A 16126-nucleotide genomic window follows, 5' to 3' on the forward strand; every position below is an offset into this window, starting at 1 on the left:
GGTATAACAGATTTTCAGCAAAGTGCACTAATCTTTAATGTATGGCTCGGTGAATTCTTCCATCTGTAAGTACCCATGTAACCTCCATCCAGATCGGGATACAGACATTTCCAGTGCCTTAGAAGTTTCCCTCATGCTCCCTTCCAGTCAAGTCCCCTCCGCAGAGGTAACGGCTACTCTGATTTCTACCACTGTCAGTTAGTTTTGCCTTTTCTTGGACTGCATATAAATGAGACCATACTGTATGTATGCTCTATGTTCAGTTCCTTTTACTCATAAGCCCATGAACTTTTTTAGGAAAAATTTTATAAATATGGATCCACAATCTTTTACCTAAAACTATTGGGGCCAGATAGGTTTCAGAATTCAGAGTTTTTCGTACTTTAGAAAAGTGCCCTGATGAGTTCACTTGCACTGTATGTTATAAACTGCCCCCGGAAGGGTCTGGGGCAGCACCTAGGAAACACAAACATTTCTGAGTAAAGTCTATGAATATTCACATGCTAAGTGGTGTAAATAGAGGCTGCAAATAGCATCACTGTCAGTTCAGGGCAGTTTTGCTGCCAAATGAGGTTACATCAGGTCAGGCTTTGCAGTCAAATGCCTTATGATAAAAGTGGTTTTATCATGCAGCTTTCAGAGGTTTGGGGGTTTTGAAACTGAGAATAAGGAATAGTGGACCTGTTAGTTCCCTACAAGCCGTCGCTCTGTGGGAGGAAAAGTTACTGGGTAGCATGAGGTTCCAGTGCTGATAGAAGGTTACAGAAAGCAGCTGACTTCACCAAAGCATGTGCTGGGCTGGGTCTGCCAGGAGCCGGCTCTCTTGGCCAGCATTATTGGAGGGTCCATCCACAAATTTCTGACGGTGAAGGCGCATCTTTGCGTTGTACATGTGTATTTGGGCATTTTTCTGGATCCCTATCTTCGCTTAGCTTTTCAAAAGAAATCTGCTACCGAGGTAAGGCTAAGAGCCCAGTTAGAAGGTGCCCTTGAGGATTAAAGCCGTGCTTAATTAGAACCCCTCAGCAGTGGCCCTCGGTGTCTAAGGGACACGGGATTCTGCTAACAGACTCTCAGAGACTGTCTGGGGAGGAGGCAAGAAAGAGTGAGCACACAGGTTTCTGTGGGAAGAAAGAGGGGCAGGAGGAGAAGTTAGGGTTCAAATTAGGATGAGCGTGAGGGGAGCCAAGAAGACAATACACACAGTCCCCGCAGTATGGGGCTGAGCCCAGGAGTGATTCTCCTGGGTGCGGGTATGTGTTCGGTTTAGGAGCCTGAGTGGAGCACATACTTTGTGGCTGGCACTGGGGATACAAAGATGAATAAAACCTACTCCCCACTCATGGGGCCTATGGGGGCCACATTGCTTCTCTCCTTTCATTTCTCTCCTCTTCCTCCTACCACCAAAACACACACATGCACATACGCACACACATACATACACTAAGAGTGTCCTCACAGTGCAGCCTCAGGATCCAGACCTTTTGGACTTTTTCTCCCACCTCCCATCGAACACCCAAGTCCTATGTCACAAGTCCACAAAGCCCACGTAAAGGAAGGAAGGCAGTCAGCTACCAAGGTGATGTGTCAACCAGAGGCGTGGACTGGGGTCGCTGGTCTCTAGTTCCTCTCCATCATTTAGTAGTGTGACCTTGGACAAGTCTTCTGCCCTGAGTCTCAGTTTCCTCATCTGTGTTAGGAACTTATTAAATCTACTACTCCCTACCTCACAGGCTGCTGTGGAGGATCAAAAGAAATAACATGGCGGAAGACATAAATAGTAAGGCCTGCACAGGCCTGGACCATGCTTCTGATCAGCTTATCGTCTTACAGTCAAACAGGGAGCCTTCCCCCGGCACCTGACAGCAGCACATCAGGAGTCGTAAGGCCTCAGTCCACCTGGTAGGCCCCCAGAGGGGATATGGGGCTGTATGGCTTCATGGGTGACACAGAAAGGTGTTCTCTGCACCTCAAATGTGGTTTTACGCTCTGCTTGCAACAGCTCTTTGGAAAATAATAGTTGTTCACAGATGTTTATTACAGTGTTATTTATAGTAGTCCAAGAACAGTTATTTTTCACCGCAACCTCGACCCCATGAGTACCAGTGCTCAAGAAATGCGTAAGTTAAAGTCTTGCAGAGCACACCCTTCCTGCTCTCTAATGCCCCCTTTTGTGGTAGTGGGGTGAACCCCTTTACCACCCATAAAGGGGTTGGATAAGGAGTTGGGGAGAGAGCCACAGGGACCCCAGAATCTGAGAGTTAAAAGCGGTCTTTCACATGGGCAATGGTCCTATAGCTTGGCATGTCTCTGTACAACGAAGAGGGAAGTACGAGGAGGGTCACCACAGAGTTATTTGTATCAGGTACGTTGAAAGCATTGAGGGATGCTGAAATAAACTGGGGCGGCGGAGGTGGGGGGAAGGGGGCGAGGATACATGCAGTTGGCTTCCATGCAGCCAGATGAAGAATGTTGTAGAACAGCCTTTCCTGCATGATGCTCTGCAGACCCAAGCCTCGAGAGGATCCCTCCAGGGATTTCATAGTGAAATATGTTTAGGAAACGCCAGTCTCCTCTGGATGATTCAGAACGCACATTACTAAATTAAAGACTCAGCGAAGTCCTCCAGGAAAGAAGCCCATTTAAACTGGCGTAAGCCAGGGCGTACCAAACAGGTGAGGAAGGACTCCCCTATTAATAGCAAAATAGCCCTGGCTTCCGTGGGACCAGTTTGGGAAACACTGGTATAGCAGACAAAAAAAAATATACAAACACGGATATGTATATGTTTGTATTTGAAAAAGTTCTGGCAGGAGGCATCTCAGAACTTTAATGGTGGTTGGGTGGTGGGAATACAGATAATTTCTATTTTCATCATAATTTGTTTTCGTCTTTTAGCTGACCTGGGTTTTCTAAACTGCCTTTCGTTACTGTGTATAACGTTTATAATTAGTAAAAAAAAATTGCTAAGAAAAGGATTGAGGGACAGCTGAAGGCGTGTCCACCGCGCTGCTGCACCTAGAAAAGCTGGGCCTCCAGCTTGAGGAGAGGCCAGGCCCTTATTTAGGCAGAGATATCCCGAGCTCGCATTCCAGTGGGAATCCATCCCAGCGCATTCCTCCTCCAGCACCGCCGCGTCCAGCTGCACCCTCCCAGGGCCTCCCTCTCCTTTGGTAGCCGCAGCCGCTGCCGTGGGCCCTGGGCCCGGCAGACATCTGGACCTCATTAGGGGCCGCCAGCTCCAAAGCCGGCACATCTGGCCGCCGCGAGGCGGAGTGCGCGGCAGGGCAGCAAAGGGGAAGGGGCACGTCAGGACAGGGCCGCCAGGCGCGCTCCGCGCCGAGGCATCTGGAAGTGGGAAGGTGGTGGGTGGCTGGCCGCAGACAGTGCACTGCCGACAGGGCTGGCCCGCAGAGTAGCGCCCTCGCTGGCAGAGGATCCCGAGGCCCCAGAGGCCTCCCAGGCTGAGCTGCGTAGGCCTGGAGAAGAGGCAGGGTTTCTGGGCTCCACCACGGTGCTCTTGCCCGCAGGGAATCCTGGGGCTGGGTCCTGGAGGCCTGCCAGCCTGGAGAACAAAGGACGGCTTCAGGGTGTGCAGCAAAGAAAGAATGGACAGGGATGAAGAGTGCCTAGGCTTGTGGTGGCCCAGCCTTGGGGCCGCAAGTCAGAAGGTAGGGTCTTTTACATCAGGACGGAGAATACTCCTGTTTGAAATGAGAAAGGAGGCGGGTGCAAGGAGGGCGTTGGAAACAATGCTTCTGGCAGCTTTTTCCTTACACCAGACACGCCCATCCCCCCTCCCCCTGTGGTGCCATTATTTGTCCCCTTTGGGGGCCAGTTCCTCTAAGGCTTTAGCAGCCCTGCCTGTTCTTTCCTTGAGACAGCAGCAGACGCTCCTGAGATCTATTCCAAAGTCAGGCAGAGATAAAAGAAAATAACCAGTCAATAAAATGTACGGCCTATCCCGCTCAGCCCTCGCCCCTCCCCTTTTTCCTGCTGCCTTAGACATTGCCTGGCTCCCTCTTGGGTGGTCCCCTGTTATCACAGGAACCCCCAGATTCCTTGCCTCTGCTCTCCACCACCCTGTATCCTCAGCAAGTGACTTACCAATGGGTCCACACACCCACACTAATGCCCTTGGAAGAATTCTCAGAAAGATTTAGTGGGGGCCAGCTAAAGTAGAATCCAAGGAGAATGGCAGAAAGCTCAAGGGCTTGGAACCCAACAGATGGTCCAAAACCCCTATGCTTAACCCCTCTGAACACTAGTTTCCTCCTGTATGAGGATACTACCTCTTAGAGAACTGTTTTAAGCTCTGTGATAGAAATATACAGTAATAGTATTCTATGTTTCTTCAATAGAAATATAATGTAATTACAAATTATTGGCTGGGGCGGATTTTACACTTTTCATTTTGGAATTGTCAGACTTGCAACAGCGGGGAACAAAAGAATAGGGGCCTGGCCTAGAGACCACCCAAAGAACACCCCAATGGTAGTAGAATTTGGGGTAAGCACATGTACAGTAGGCAGTGTTATATAGCAGCCAAGTGTCAATCAAAATGACCTCACGTGCCAATCACCTAGGTACGCCTTTGTAACCACCTATCATGGCCCTAAACAAACCGTAGACCTCTCCCTCCCCCGGGGTTACAGCTCTCTATCTTCCCTGGCTGTAACCCGTGCCTCCCGCCTAGGGGTACATATCCTCATTTCCACATGGTTAGCCAGTTTTAAGCTTGACCCGTCTTCTACCTCATAACATGCTTCTTAATAAATGAATCTTTCTCATATTCACTGAGTTGAAATTCATTTCCTCATCTGCGATAAGGGTCTAGAGGTGGGTGTTATTGGAACTCCAATCGCCGCAACGGTAACAGAATCATTTTAGTTTTAGAAAAGTTGCAAAGATTGTACAGAGAGTTCCAGTAATCCCTTCACCCAGCTTCTCCTAATGTTAACATCTTACATAACCGAAGTACATTTGCCAAAACTAAGAGATTAGCATTGGCACAATACTATCAACTATAGACTTTATTTAGATTTTTTCCAGTTTTCCCAAAACGTATGTAATTAAAATTTTTTACTAGCTGCATTTTAGAAAAAAGTAAAAAGACAAGTAAAATTAATTTTTAATAATGTATTTTATTTAACCCAATACATTAAAAATATTGTCACGTCAACATTAATCAATATAAAACACATTGTGAATGAGACATTTTACATATTTTTATACCAAGCCTTTGAAATAAGTGTGGATTTTACACCCATAGCACATCTTAATTCAGACACTATATTTTTATTGGAAATTCTTGATTCGTAGTTAGACTTCCACAACATCTACAGTTGAAACAGTAGATTCACATATCCAAGTTGTTTTAAACATACTTAAAAGTTTTCTGGTAACTGAACTGAGTATAAATTTAAAATTTTTTAATTAAATTAAATTAAAAATTCAGAACTTATTTTTCGATTCACAGTGGGAGCACTTTTCAAGTGCCTAATAGCTGCGTATGGCTAGTGGCTGCGCTATTGGAAAGCTCAGATATAAAAGATTAAAAGACGTAATGTATGAAGAACAGTGCCTAGCGCACAGTAGGTATTCAGTAAATGATGCCTATTGTTATTATTAAACCCTAGATGTGCTGCCGGTAAAATCAATTTCTAATCATGTTATCAAGACTTTTCCACCCATCGACCGTCAGGTGTAATGAAAGAAAGCAGAGAAAGGTATTGGTCCGAGAAGAGAAAACAAGGGGGAGGGACCAGAGGAAGGGACCCCCCTCCCCTTAGCCCCTCCACGTGCTGGGGTCCCACTACACCAGCCCCTTCTCCATCTGTTGTATTCAGTGCTCTTTATAGTCTTCAGAGCAGGCACTGTTATCTCTGTGCACAGGTGAGGAAACTGAGACTCAGAGAGAGTTGAAGCAAGAGAGAGACAGGAGCCTTGAGTTCCTACCCAGCCACTCGTCTCAGTCCAAGGTCTGGGTGTTCTTTTCCTTCTCTGGGCCTTAGTTTCTCTATATGGGTTAAGTAAATGAGATGGAAGTTGGTTTGGGTTACTGGGTCCATCTAGGACAATTCAGAATTCTTCAAATAGGGGATATTTGTCTGGCCATCACTTCTCAAAATTCACCCAATTCTGATTTGTAAATAAGTAAATAGATAAGAAAGAGAAAGAGAACTTATTTTTCAATTCACAGTGGGGGCAGGGGGGCCCTGCCATGTAGTTGGCAATATTTGAGTCAACACGTTGAGACACCCTCTCCCAGTCTCGAGGTGCCTAGGAAACCTAATTAATTATGGAATTATGGGGCGCCACTTGTGCTAATATAGAATCAGGGCTGAGGGAGTTAGGTGTCTCAGGGGATATTTATAATGAGCTGTGGCAGTCTGGTGAGTCACTGCTCTGCTCTCCAAGAGGACACACCTGCCTTCCAGGAGGGGTGGCTGACATTCTCTGGTCAGGCCCCCTTTCCTTGCTGGGGACGTACACACTGTGGAGAACCCTTCCCCCTCCCCTGGGCTCCCTAGGGACACTGGTCAGTACAATCCATTCCCCTCCCCCATTGTAGCAGCATTTCCCAATAGCCTCCCACTTCCCAGACTGAGGCTGTGCTGTCCATCAATGATGCCACAGACTGGCTGTTGACTGGGAACATCTCATTCCAGAGGGATTTCTTCTGGGAAAGTTTACTACAGTCAAGCCCAGACTGCAGCTGGGCTCTTGAGCAGCCTCCATCCAGGGCCAGTCCTTCCGGGAGGCAGAGAGGCAAAGGCAGAGCAGAGTGGGGAACAAACATCCATTGAGCCCCTTCTCCGTGCCAAGGCCTGACCAGGTCAGTTGGCATCCCTTAGCTCACTAAAGTGCCACGATAAGCTGTGTGATGGGTTGAATCACCCACACTTTACAGACAGGGAAACTGAGACTCGGGGAAAAGCAGCTAGGAAGTAGCACATGGCTAGAGAGTGCTAGAGCCGGGGTTCCCACCCAGGCCTGTCTAACTCCAAAGCTCTTGTTTTTATAAGATTATCTTAAGCTATCAGACTAGTGGTACAAAACACTTTCATTACATATACGTGTGTGTGTGTGTGTGTGTGTGTGTGTGTAACTTAACTCTCAAAATATTGAGGGCAGGGCAAAACAGAAAATATTCAGAGAAAGATAAATAACCTCTAAAGTAATAGAGGGAAAAATTCAATGGCAAAAATAATAATAATAAATTCAAAAAAAGGGGGGAAAAAAAAGAGGAGAGAAAAAGGAACATAGAACAAATAGAACCAAGAGAAAGCAGAGTATATTTAATCCCAAATATATTTATAATTACATTAAACATAAATGGACTAAATGTTCCTTTAAAGATTGTCAGAATGGGTAGAGGACAAATCCCGACTCGGGTTTACAAGAGATACATCCGAAACATGAATAGGATGCAGAAAGGTTGAGGGCAGAGCCACAGTCTGAAGCAGGGATCTCTGGGGCTGCAGGATATGCTCTCTCCTGGGTCTCAGCCCTCCATTTGTTCCTTTCTCGCCTTGGCCTTTGTTGTCCCCTGAGTGAGCTTTTGCCAAGCGTGTGATTTAATGGAAGGCACTCTGGAACCAGCATTAGATGAACCAAGCATGTGACCCTGGACTTCCTTAGGTGACCTGAGCCTCAGTGTCCTCTGTAAAATGGAACAATAATTAATACCTTATAGGGATGTCGTAAGGGCTAGAAACATGTTCATTGCATCTGCTACACAGTAAAACTATAATTATGTTTATTTTTTGTTTATATTATGATGATTTTTTGTGCCTATGTCATGTTGCTGACAGTCTATTAGATTATTAAAACCTTTTCCTTGTGTGTTTGTGGTGGGCAGAGTATAGGAGTTGGGGTGGGGAGTAGGGGTGAATCTGCTCCTCCTTCAAGGCTGGGAAAGTCTAGTGGGTCCAAGCTGTAACTCTAGGTGTTCATTTGTTCACAAGCCTGACCAATCTGTCACTCTGTCTTTGATTAGGTCACACTTTTGCTCAGGCCCTAACCTTGGTGACTTCCTACTGTCTGTGTGTCAGGGTCTCTCCTGTCTCTAAGGCCTCTGATGGCTTCTTCCTGCCATCTCCCTCCACCTGTGGACTCATCCCTGAAGGCAATCACTCAGCCCTTCCCCCTCACCTCCCATCCAAACCTGGTAAGGTCTCCCCACTGTCCATCCAGGGATGCCCCTCCCTTTTTGTCATCCAGGTCCACATTTCCTTGTTTGTAATTCTGAACTCCAAACACTCTAAAAACTAGACTTTAAAAAATAAGTTTGCTATAAACTGATTAGGTGACAAGTCTGGTCTGCCCTCATGTAAGATTATTTAAAGTCTTTATTATGTCTCTTACATTTTACCATAGAAACTTTGCTGGGTTTAACTAAGGGTGCTGTCCCAGAACCTGCTGGGGTGTTCTGTAGGGCCAGCACATGCATCATGTGACTTTTCTGAAATCCGGAAAGCTCTGAAAACCCAGGCCTCTGGCCCCAGGGCTTCAGGCGAAGGGCTATGAACTTGCAGTAATGACAGCCTGTGGCCCTCCTTCTGCAGGCTCTTTATGTCCTTATTGCTCATCCTAGTCACAACTCTGGAAGGCATTCACTCCTCCAGTCCACAAAGGAGGATGCTGAGGCCCAAGGTTATATATTTGGGAAAGTAGCCGAAGCAAGTCCTTCTAAGTGCCCAGCCTCACACGTGTTTTCCTCTGTACCAAGTTCCTCTCCTTTCCTCAGGAGCTAGCCCCCTGCCTCCCCATCTCCTAACCTTTGGATGCTCCTGGGATGTCTGTATACAACTTGCCTCATTTTGCTCATTTAGCAGTATTCATTGAGGGCTTCCTACACTCTAATATGCACAAAAAATCTTAAGATGCGGCTTCTGATTTAATAGGTCTGGGGGTGGTATTCTGCATTCCTGACAAGCTCCCAGTTGCTATTGAACCCCATTTTGGGAGCAAGGGGCTAGGGAACAGGTGGGGATACGGATTTAAAAGACTTAATCCCTGCTGTCATCACTCTCATGTACAATAGCTCCCTATATACCTGATCCGAAAGTAGCTGTGATTATTATCTTCATTTGACAGATCAGGAAACAAGCAGAGAGGTTAAGTAACTTGCCCAAGATCACACAGCTCAGAGAGACAGAGCCAGGATTTGAACCCAGCGAACCTGGCTCCCGAGTTCATGCTGTTAACTACTACACAACACACAAGTTGGAGACATGGAACCTGTCAGTGCAGTGTGACAGGGCAATCACTGCGGGCAGGGCTGGCAATAACAGAGCACCGAGGGGAGGACCGGGCTCCTTTTCAGGATAAATTTTCAGGATAACTGAAACTCTCCCCTTTAAACAGCCATATCCATTTTCTTTAGAAGTTCTTCCTAAAGTGAATTGCACATCTTCCTGCTGTACATAATTTAACCTTTTCTTGATAACTCAGGCCATTCTTATGATTACTGATGTTTGTAACCACAGCAGGCCTTGAATAATGTCATTCTGTTCAGCATTGTTTTGTTATAACGTTGATGAGGTGCTGTAGGAACTTATTTATATCAATTAGCCTATGGTAAAATTAGTTTCGTTATATATCCTTTCGCTCAAAGTTCCAGAGCCTATCAATGACGTTGAGAACTTACTATGATCTGTAATATTAGTTCTCAAACCACCGGCTTTCCGTTTCTCATAGCTATTTCTTTCCCTTTTTTTTAATTTATTTTTTTTATGGCGACACTCATAATTATTTCTATGCATGCTTCCAATACACTGGGGGCTGAGAAACCAAGTGACCAACCTCCTTAGAATTCTGTGTAAGGTAAGGGTGTATAGGTGCAGAGTGAGGATAGAGCAGTTTCTTTAAGACAAACATGCTTCAGCTTCTGTCCATGGAATTTATGGGATTCAGTTTGGTTGCTCATTTATATGTTTTTGCTTATTTCCATGGCTGTGTTTTTTGAGAGTTAAGGGCGCTGGATGGGTACCCTTTATATCTGATTTACAAATTGGAATGTGATTGGACTCCCAGGGAAATTTTTAAAAACTGCCTAGAGTTCTATTCTGTACTCCGAGGTGGAATGTCGGCCTCTGCATTTTGAAAAACTGCATTTGGAATCAGCACTTACCCAGCACCTACTGTATGCTCACAGTGCTGAGCACCATGGACAAAAATCCCTGCAAGCCCAGTCCTCATGTACTACAATGTCAAGTTGAATAGGCACGTTGAAACACATGAAGCCAACTGAGGCTAGCTCACCTTCGAACAGAGAGGGCTAGAGACAGTGCTACCGCAGCACAGCGAGGATACCTGTAGGGAGGGAAGGGGAAGCCACTTGGTGTGGTGAGAACAGCCTGGATGTGGGGTCAGCAAACCTGGCTCTGAGTTTCTGCTCCCGGACCTGCCAGAGGACTCTTATCCTCTCTGAACATCGGTTTCCCCATCGATAAAATGGTGACCTCCTGGGGTTGTGATGAGAGAATGCCTGGGAAAGCACCATGTAAACTGTAAAGTGCCGTCCACACATGTGTGGTGAGACTCCCACAGGTTGCAGGGAACATCAACCTGCTCTGGCTACTTGCAGCAATGAGGCTTTATTTTAAGGCTGTGCAAGGAAGGTAGGAAGGCCGGCAGGAGTCTCATCAGACAGAGAACAGCCCTCCAAGACAACTGGATCCTTGTTCTGGAGTCCGTGGTTGCTCACACCAAACCCCATTATGGACTCTCTCCGCCTGAAGCCTTCTGCCGCCTCCCAGCTCCCGCTCACTACCTTCTCCTCATATAATCCTCACCTTCTGCCCACTTAATGTCCTCTGGTTTTCAAGCATCCAGGTGAGAAAGAGCTGGCTTGGTGAGCCACTGCCTAATACAGAAGGTCCCCACGGAGCAGAGTTTTAAGGCTGAGCTGTCCCTCCTACATGCTCCTCCTGTGCGTCAGGCCAAACCTTGGCCCAGGACAGAACTTTACAGTTTACATGGTGCTTTCCCAGGCATTCTCTCATCACAACCCCAGGAGGGAAAGTTGTGACCAGGTGTGGGCTCCTATGCCCTGAAGTGCAAAGTGCACCTATGGGCGCTATGGGTGCGGCTTGCCCTCAGAGAGAGCAGTGCAGACTGTCCATTGCAGAATAGGAGCTATTTTTATAGAGGGAGGACAGCATTTAGGCAGTTACTCTGGCCAACAAACAGCACCTGCCTGTCATGTCTCACGTGCCACTCAGTAAGGGCCAGCCACAGGCCACACTGCAATCTGGGAAGGTTGTGGTGTTCCCACTCTCCACGTTCTGCAGGTTTCTCTGGTGGATGAACTCTCTTCTCAGTGACCCCTGCCCCTGGGCACCGGCGTCTCTGTGTGTGCTCCCCAATCCTGTGATTAAGATCTGCACACAGCATTTCTACACGAGGATGTTCATTGTAGCATTAGATATAGTAGAGAGAGTTAGAATCAGCTTACATGTCCAGTAGTGGGACAACTAGTTACCAGTATTTGGTATTTTATATGACAGTGTGCATGTATGCATTAAGAGTTATGTGATCGAAGACTATTTAATGACATGGTATAATAGTAAAGGAAAGTGCCAATTTGGCATTATTTGTATGTGTGCAAATATGTTTGTGTACATTCATCTATACATAATATCATTCACATAAGGAAAAGACTAGACAACTTTTAACTATGTAAAAATGTGACTAGTGGTTATCTTTGGATGATTTTTTACAGGCAAATTTTGTCTTGTTTTCTTATTTATACTTTTCTCTTTTTCTACATTTTCTACAACAAATGTGTTACTTTTACAATCAAGAGAAAAGCCCATACATATCATTAAAAAAACACAAGCAACCAAACCCTGTCCTCTGAAAAGAAACTTATAACTCATTTCTCTTCCACACACTTGAAGGATTCACAGGTCTCATGAGAGGGAGTTGTATTTTCAGGGAAAATGAAGTTTTGTGTTAAAGGTATGATGTTCTAATGGTGGAATGCAGAGTATCAGTGACCTCATAGCGGTATGGACTGCAAAACCTCCATACCGCTGATGAAATCAAACCCCAGAGGCCTCCTTCTCTGGTCTTCTTCACGGGGATGTTGCAAAGGTGGACAAAAGTGGGAGTGGTAGAAATGTCCAGAGTGGACAGAGCCAGGACACTTTCCAGACAGAACACCTTGTCACCAACATATTTAAAGGATTAGAGTGAACTGGGCATTTATATGGTCAATTAAAATAGTGACCAGGTTTTTGTTTCCCTTTTTGGGAAGATCATTGAACTTTTCCCTCCAAAGGAAAGAGAAGGAGAGAGAAGGAGCCATAACAAATGCTATCAAACTGTCACCATTGATGACCTCTAGATGTACGGGGGAGGGAAGAGGTAGGAGGAGGAGGATGAGGGCATCTGCTTTTTAACTTTGTCTTTTATGCAGTTAAAAAAGGAAGAGCATCATGGATAATTTTTATTTTGCGGGCATGTGGGTTTTTGGTAGTCTTCAATTTTTTTATTGTGAACACAAGATACCTTTGTAATTAGGAGAAAAATGTCATAATGAAAGGACCAAACATGCGGTTGGCCACTGAGTGACCATCCTGCTGTCCCCACCTGCAGGCTGCCGACCACCCTCACTCTGGGGCCAGAATCCTTAGGCTAGAAGCTGCCCACATTCTGCAGGGGATGGGAAACTGGTCAGAGAGCAAGCAGCCTTAGTCCTCTGCTCTGCCCCTCCAGCCCCTCTGGGAAAGTCTCTGACCCCTGGGCATCAGACCCTGTTGACGCATTTCTTTTCTTTTCTTTTCTTTTCTTTTTTTTTTTTATTAAGTTTATTGGGGTAACATTAGTTAATACAATTATATAATTTTCAAGTCTATATTATAATTTGACATCTGTATATTCTATTGTGTGTTTACCACCCAAAGTCCAGTTTCCTTCAGCCTCGTTGGCTCATTTCTAACTCACAGTCTTAGCTATCTCCCCAAGCTTGACCCCATCCATCTGTGCCTCCCTGCCTTCTGCCAGCTGCCAGGCCTCCATGCGTAGCTGGACTCTGGTCTGGCCCCTTCTGATCAGCTCTTTCCTGGGGCTGGAACTGCCCAATGAGCATTTCACTCATGGCCACGTGGTAGTTGGCTGCGTATTCAAGGCTACAATTGAAATCTCAAGAGAGGTGCCTCCAGCCTTCACATGGACTGTCCAGAGTTCACTTGGCCTTGGAGATCAAGGCTCACACTCTGACTCAGCAAGTGAGCATAGCACAAGATCAACAGAGAACCCTGAGTGAGAGAGGGTTCCTGGCCCTAACTTTATGAGGCCATCTGCCAAAGTATGACAGACTTCGGGATCCTAAGACACCTGCCAAGTTATGCCTCCTATAATTGTAATCTCAGCTGCAAGACCCTGAACCCGGCCCTCTGAGCTGAGCATCTCCCAGAATGGAGATGATAATGATCTCTTTTATCCAGGGATTCCATCAGGAGCAAATAGGTTAATGTATGTGAAAATACTTTGTGAGCTGAAAGTGTTTAAATGGTATTTTCTGTGAAAATCTATTCTGGCACTTTGAGAAGTTAAAAAAAAAAAAATCCAACTAGTTCTTAAGTGTTTGTTACCCGCTAACTATGCGTGCTCAATTCCCCTAGCAAGTCAAGAAATAGAAGATGTATACGGCTCGCCACCAAGGAACCTATGCTCAATTGGGGAAATGGAGCACTCATATTAAAAGTTCATTTTCTTTTGGCCAATGATTGGAAGCTTGAATCAGGAGACAGACACTCAGCTGGCAGAGGAAGGAGTGGGGCGGGTGAGGGAAGAGCTCCCAGTTGGGTGGTAGGCAAACCTGAGTACGGTTTGGAGTTCTTCCCCTCATTCATTTCCGTGAGGCTGTGGGAAAGTCAATTTCTTTCACTGGGCCTCAGTCTCCCAGGCTGTGAAAAGGAAACAGTGATGCCTACCACCTTAAGTCATGGTGCGAATGAAAGAAAACAATACACATAAAGTGCCACCCTTGGTCAACGTTACAAATACATCCGAAGAAGTGAGAAAATCAACAAGGCTCCCCCTTTTTAAAAATTTTATTATTTTTACTATTTATTTATTTATTTTTTTAGGCAAGGCAACCCTTGGTTGACCTCACAGATTGCAAGGACCTCGTCAGCTTACAATCCTTTATTTTTTTATTTTTTATGCCTACAGCACCTGGTCTTCCTAGGTGGTCTCCCATCCAAGTACTAACCAGGCCCGACCCTGCTTAGCTTCCGAGATCAGACGGTATTGGGCTTGTTCAGGGTGGCATGGTCATAGACTAATTTTATTGTTAATCATGATAAAAACACATAAAATTGATCATCTTTACCATTTTTAAGTGTATAATTCAGCAGTGTTAAGTATATTCACATGGTTGTGCAATTCATCTCCAGAACTTTTTTTATCTTGCAAAACTGAAACTCTATGCACATTAAAAAGTAATTCCCCATTTCCCCTTCCCCCAAGTTCCTGGTAACCACCATTCTACTTTCTGTTTCCATGAACTTGACCACTTTAGATACCTTCTATAACTGGAACTGGGCAGTATTTGTCCTTTTGTGTCAGGCTTATTTCACTTAACATAATGTCCTCAAAGTTCATTCATGTTGTAGCATGTGACAGGATTTCCTTCCTTTTTCAAGCTAAGTAGTATTCCATTATATGTCTATGCCACATTTTGTTTATCCATTTATCTTTAATGGACATTTAAATTGCTTCCACCTTTTGATGGAATTGTAGACAATATTGCAATGAACATGAGTGTGCAAATATCTCTTTGAGATGCTGCTTTCAATTCTTTGGGGGTATCTTTCTAGAAGTGGAAGTGCTGGATCATATAGTAGTTCTATTTTTTATTTTTGGAGGAAGCTCCATACTGCTTTCCATAGCAGCTGCATCATTTTACAATCCCACCAATGGTGTACATTAGTTCCAGTTTCTCTACATGCTTGTCAACATATGCTTGTCAACACTTGCTATTTTTTTATGAGTCGCCATCCTAACGGCAGTGAGGTAAACGGGGTCTCTTTTTGCAAAACTATTGTAATTTCTTCTCACTGCTCTAGCATTGCTTCTAATGAGTCTGATTATGAGATTGACCCATCATTTGGTCAAAGGGGTGTGTTTTCTCTGATTTTGGAAGAGTGAAACAAAGTTGGGTAGGATGCCAGTGCTTTCGACCTGCTGAGAGCTGTTCACCCATGGCCGGTGGCTAGAGAAGAGCCCAGATGAGCTGCAAAGGCAGGCCAAGCCTGCTGCTATATTTGCTTTGGCCGAAAGATGCCATCAGGAACTGAGGCACTCTCCAGGGGGCCAGATCCCCTGTGCGTCCCCTGTCACATTTTAGGGGGTCTCTCGCCGCTGTTATCTTGCTCCTGACATCTCTGCCAAGGTTATCTTTGGTGCAGAAATTGTCGAGATGTTTAAAGCCAGGCCTGTTTGGCTCTGTGGAAGGAGTTTTGGGGGAAAGGCCTCGGGGCATGATCGAGGGCCTAGTAAAGAGAGGGCTATGGTGAGGTGCTGCACAGCTAAAGGAGGTCCCTGCACTTGGGAAGCCAGATCAAAAGCTCAGGTGCCACCCAGGAGAAAGAGAGGAGCAAGAGAAAATTCCAGATAGGAGGCTCTGCAGAAAGAGCAGGGTTGGCTGTTCTCACCTAAAAGAGACAATGGGTACAGTGGTTAGATCATGGCTTGTAAAGTCAGATTAGACTTAGGTTCAAACCTGACCTGGTTCCACCGCTTATTCCACCACTGCATGGTCTTGGGCGAGCTATGAAAACTCTCCAAGCTTCAGTTTCCTTATCTTTAAAATGGGAACAAAAATGCAACCTCAGTGAGTTTTGAGATCAGTATTGTTTATCAAACAGCTGGTGTTTATTTTGCCAGGGGCTTTATCAAGCACCTCTAAGCATGCAGTATGCTATAGTAGTCATGAGTGAAGGTTCTTGGGTTTGACAGACATTGGTTGAAAGCCCAGATCTGCTACTTGTTAACTGTGGGACTACAGACAAGGCTGTTAATCTCCATGGCCCTCAGTCTGCTCATCTTTAAAATAGGAATGGTAAATGGGACCGATAATGCCTGTCTCCCAGGTTGACACAGACAG

At 45.5% G+C, this 16126-nt stretch overlaps 1 pseudogene; it reads right to left on the bottom strand.

The window, feature by feature from the left end:
- Positions 1-14181: 14181 nt before the first annotated feature.
- On the bottom strand, positions 14182-14300 carry LOC112476134 (annotated as a pseudogene).
- Positions 14301-16126: the final 1826 nt, after the last annotated feature.

This window comes from Pteropus alecto, unplaced genomic scaffold (assembly GCF_000325575.1).
Source record: "Pteropus alecto unplaced genomic scaffold, ASM32557v1 scaffold202, whole genome shotgun sequence".
Classification (NCBI taxonomy): domain Eukaryota; kingdom Metazoa; phylum Chordata; class Mammalia; order Chiroptera; family Pteropodidae; genus Pteropus; species Pteropus alecto.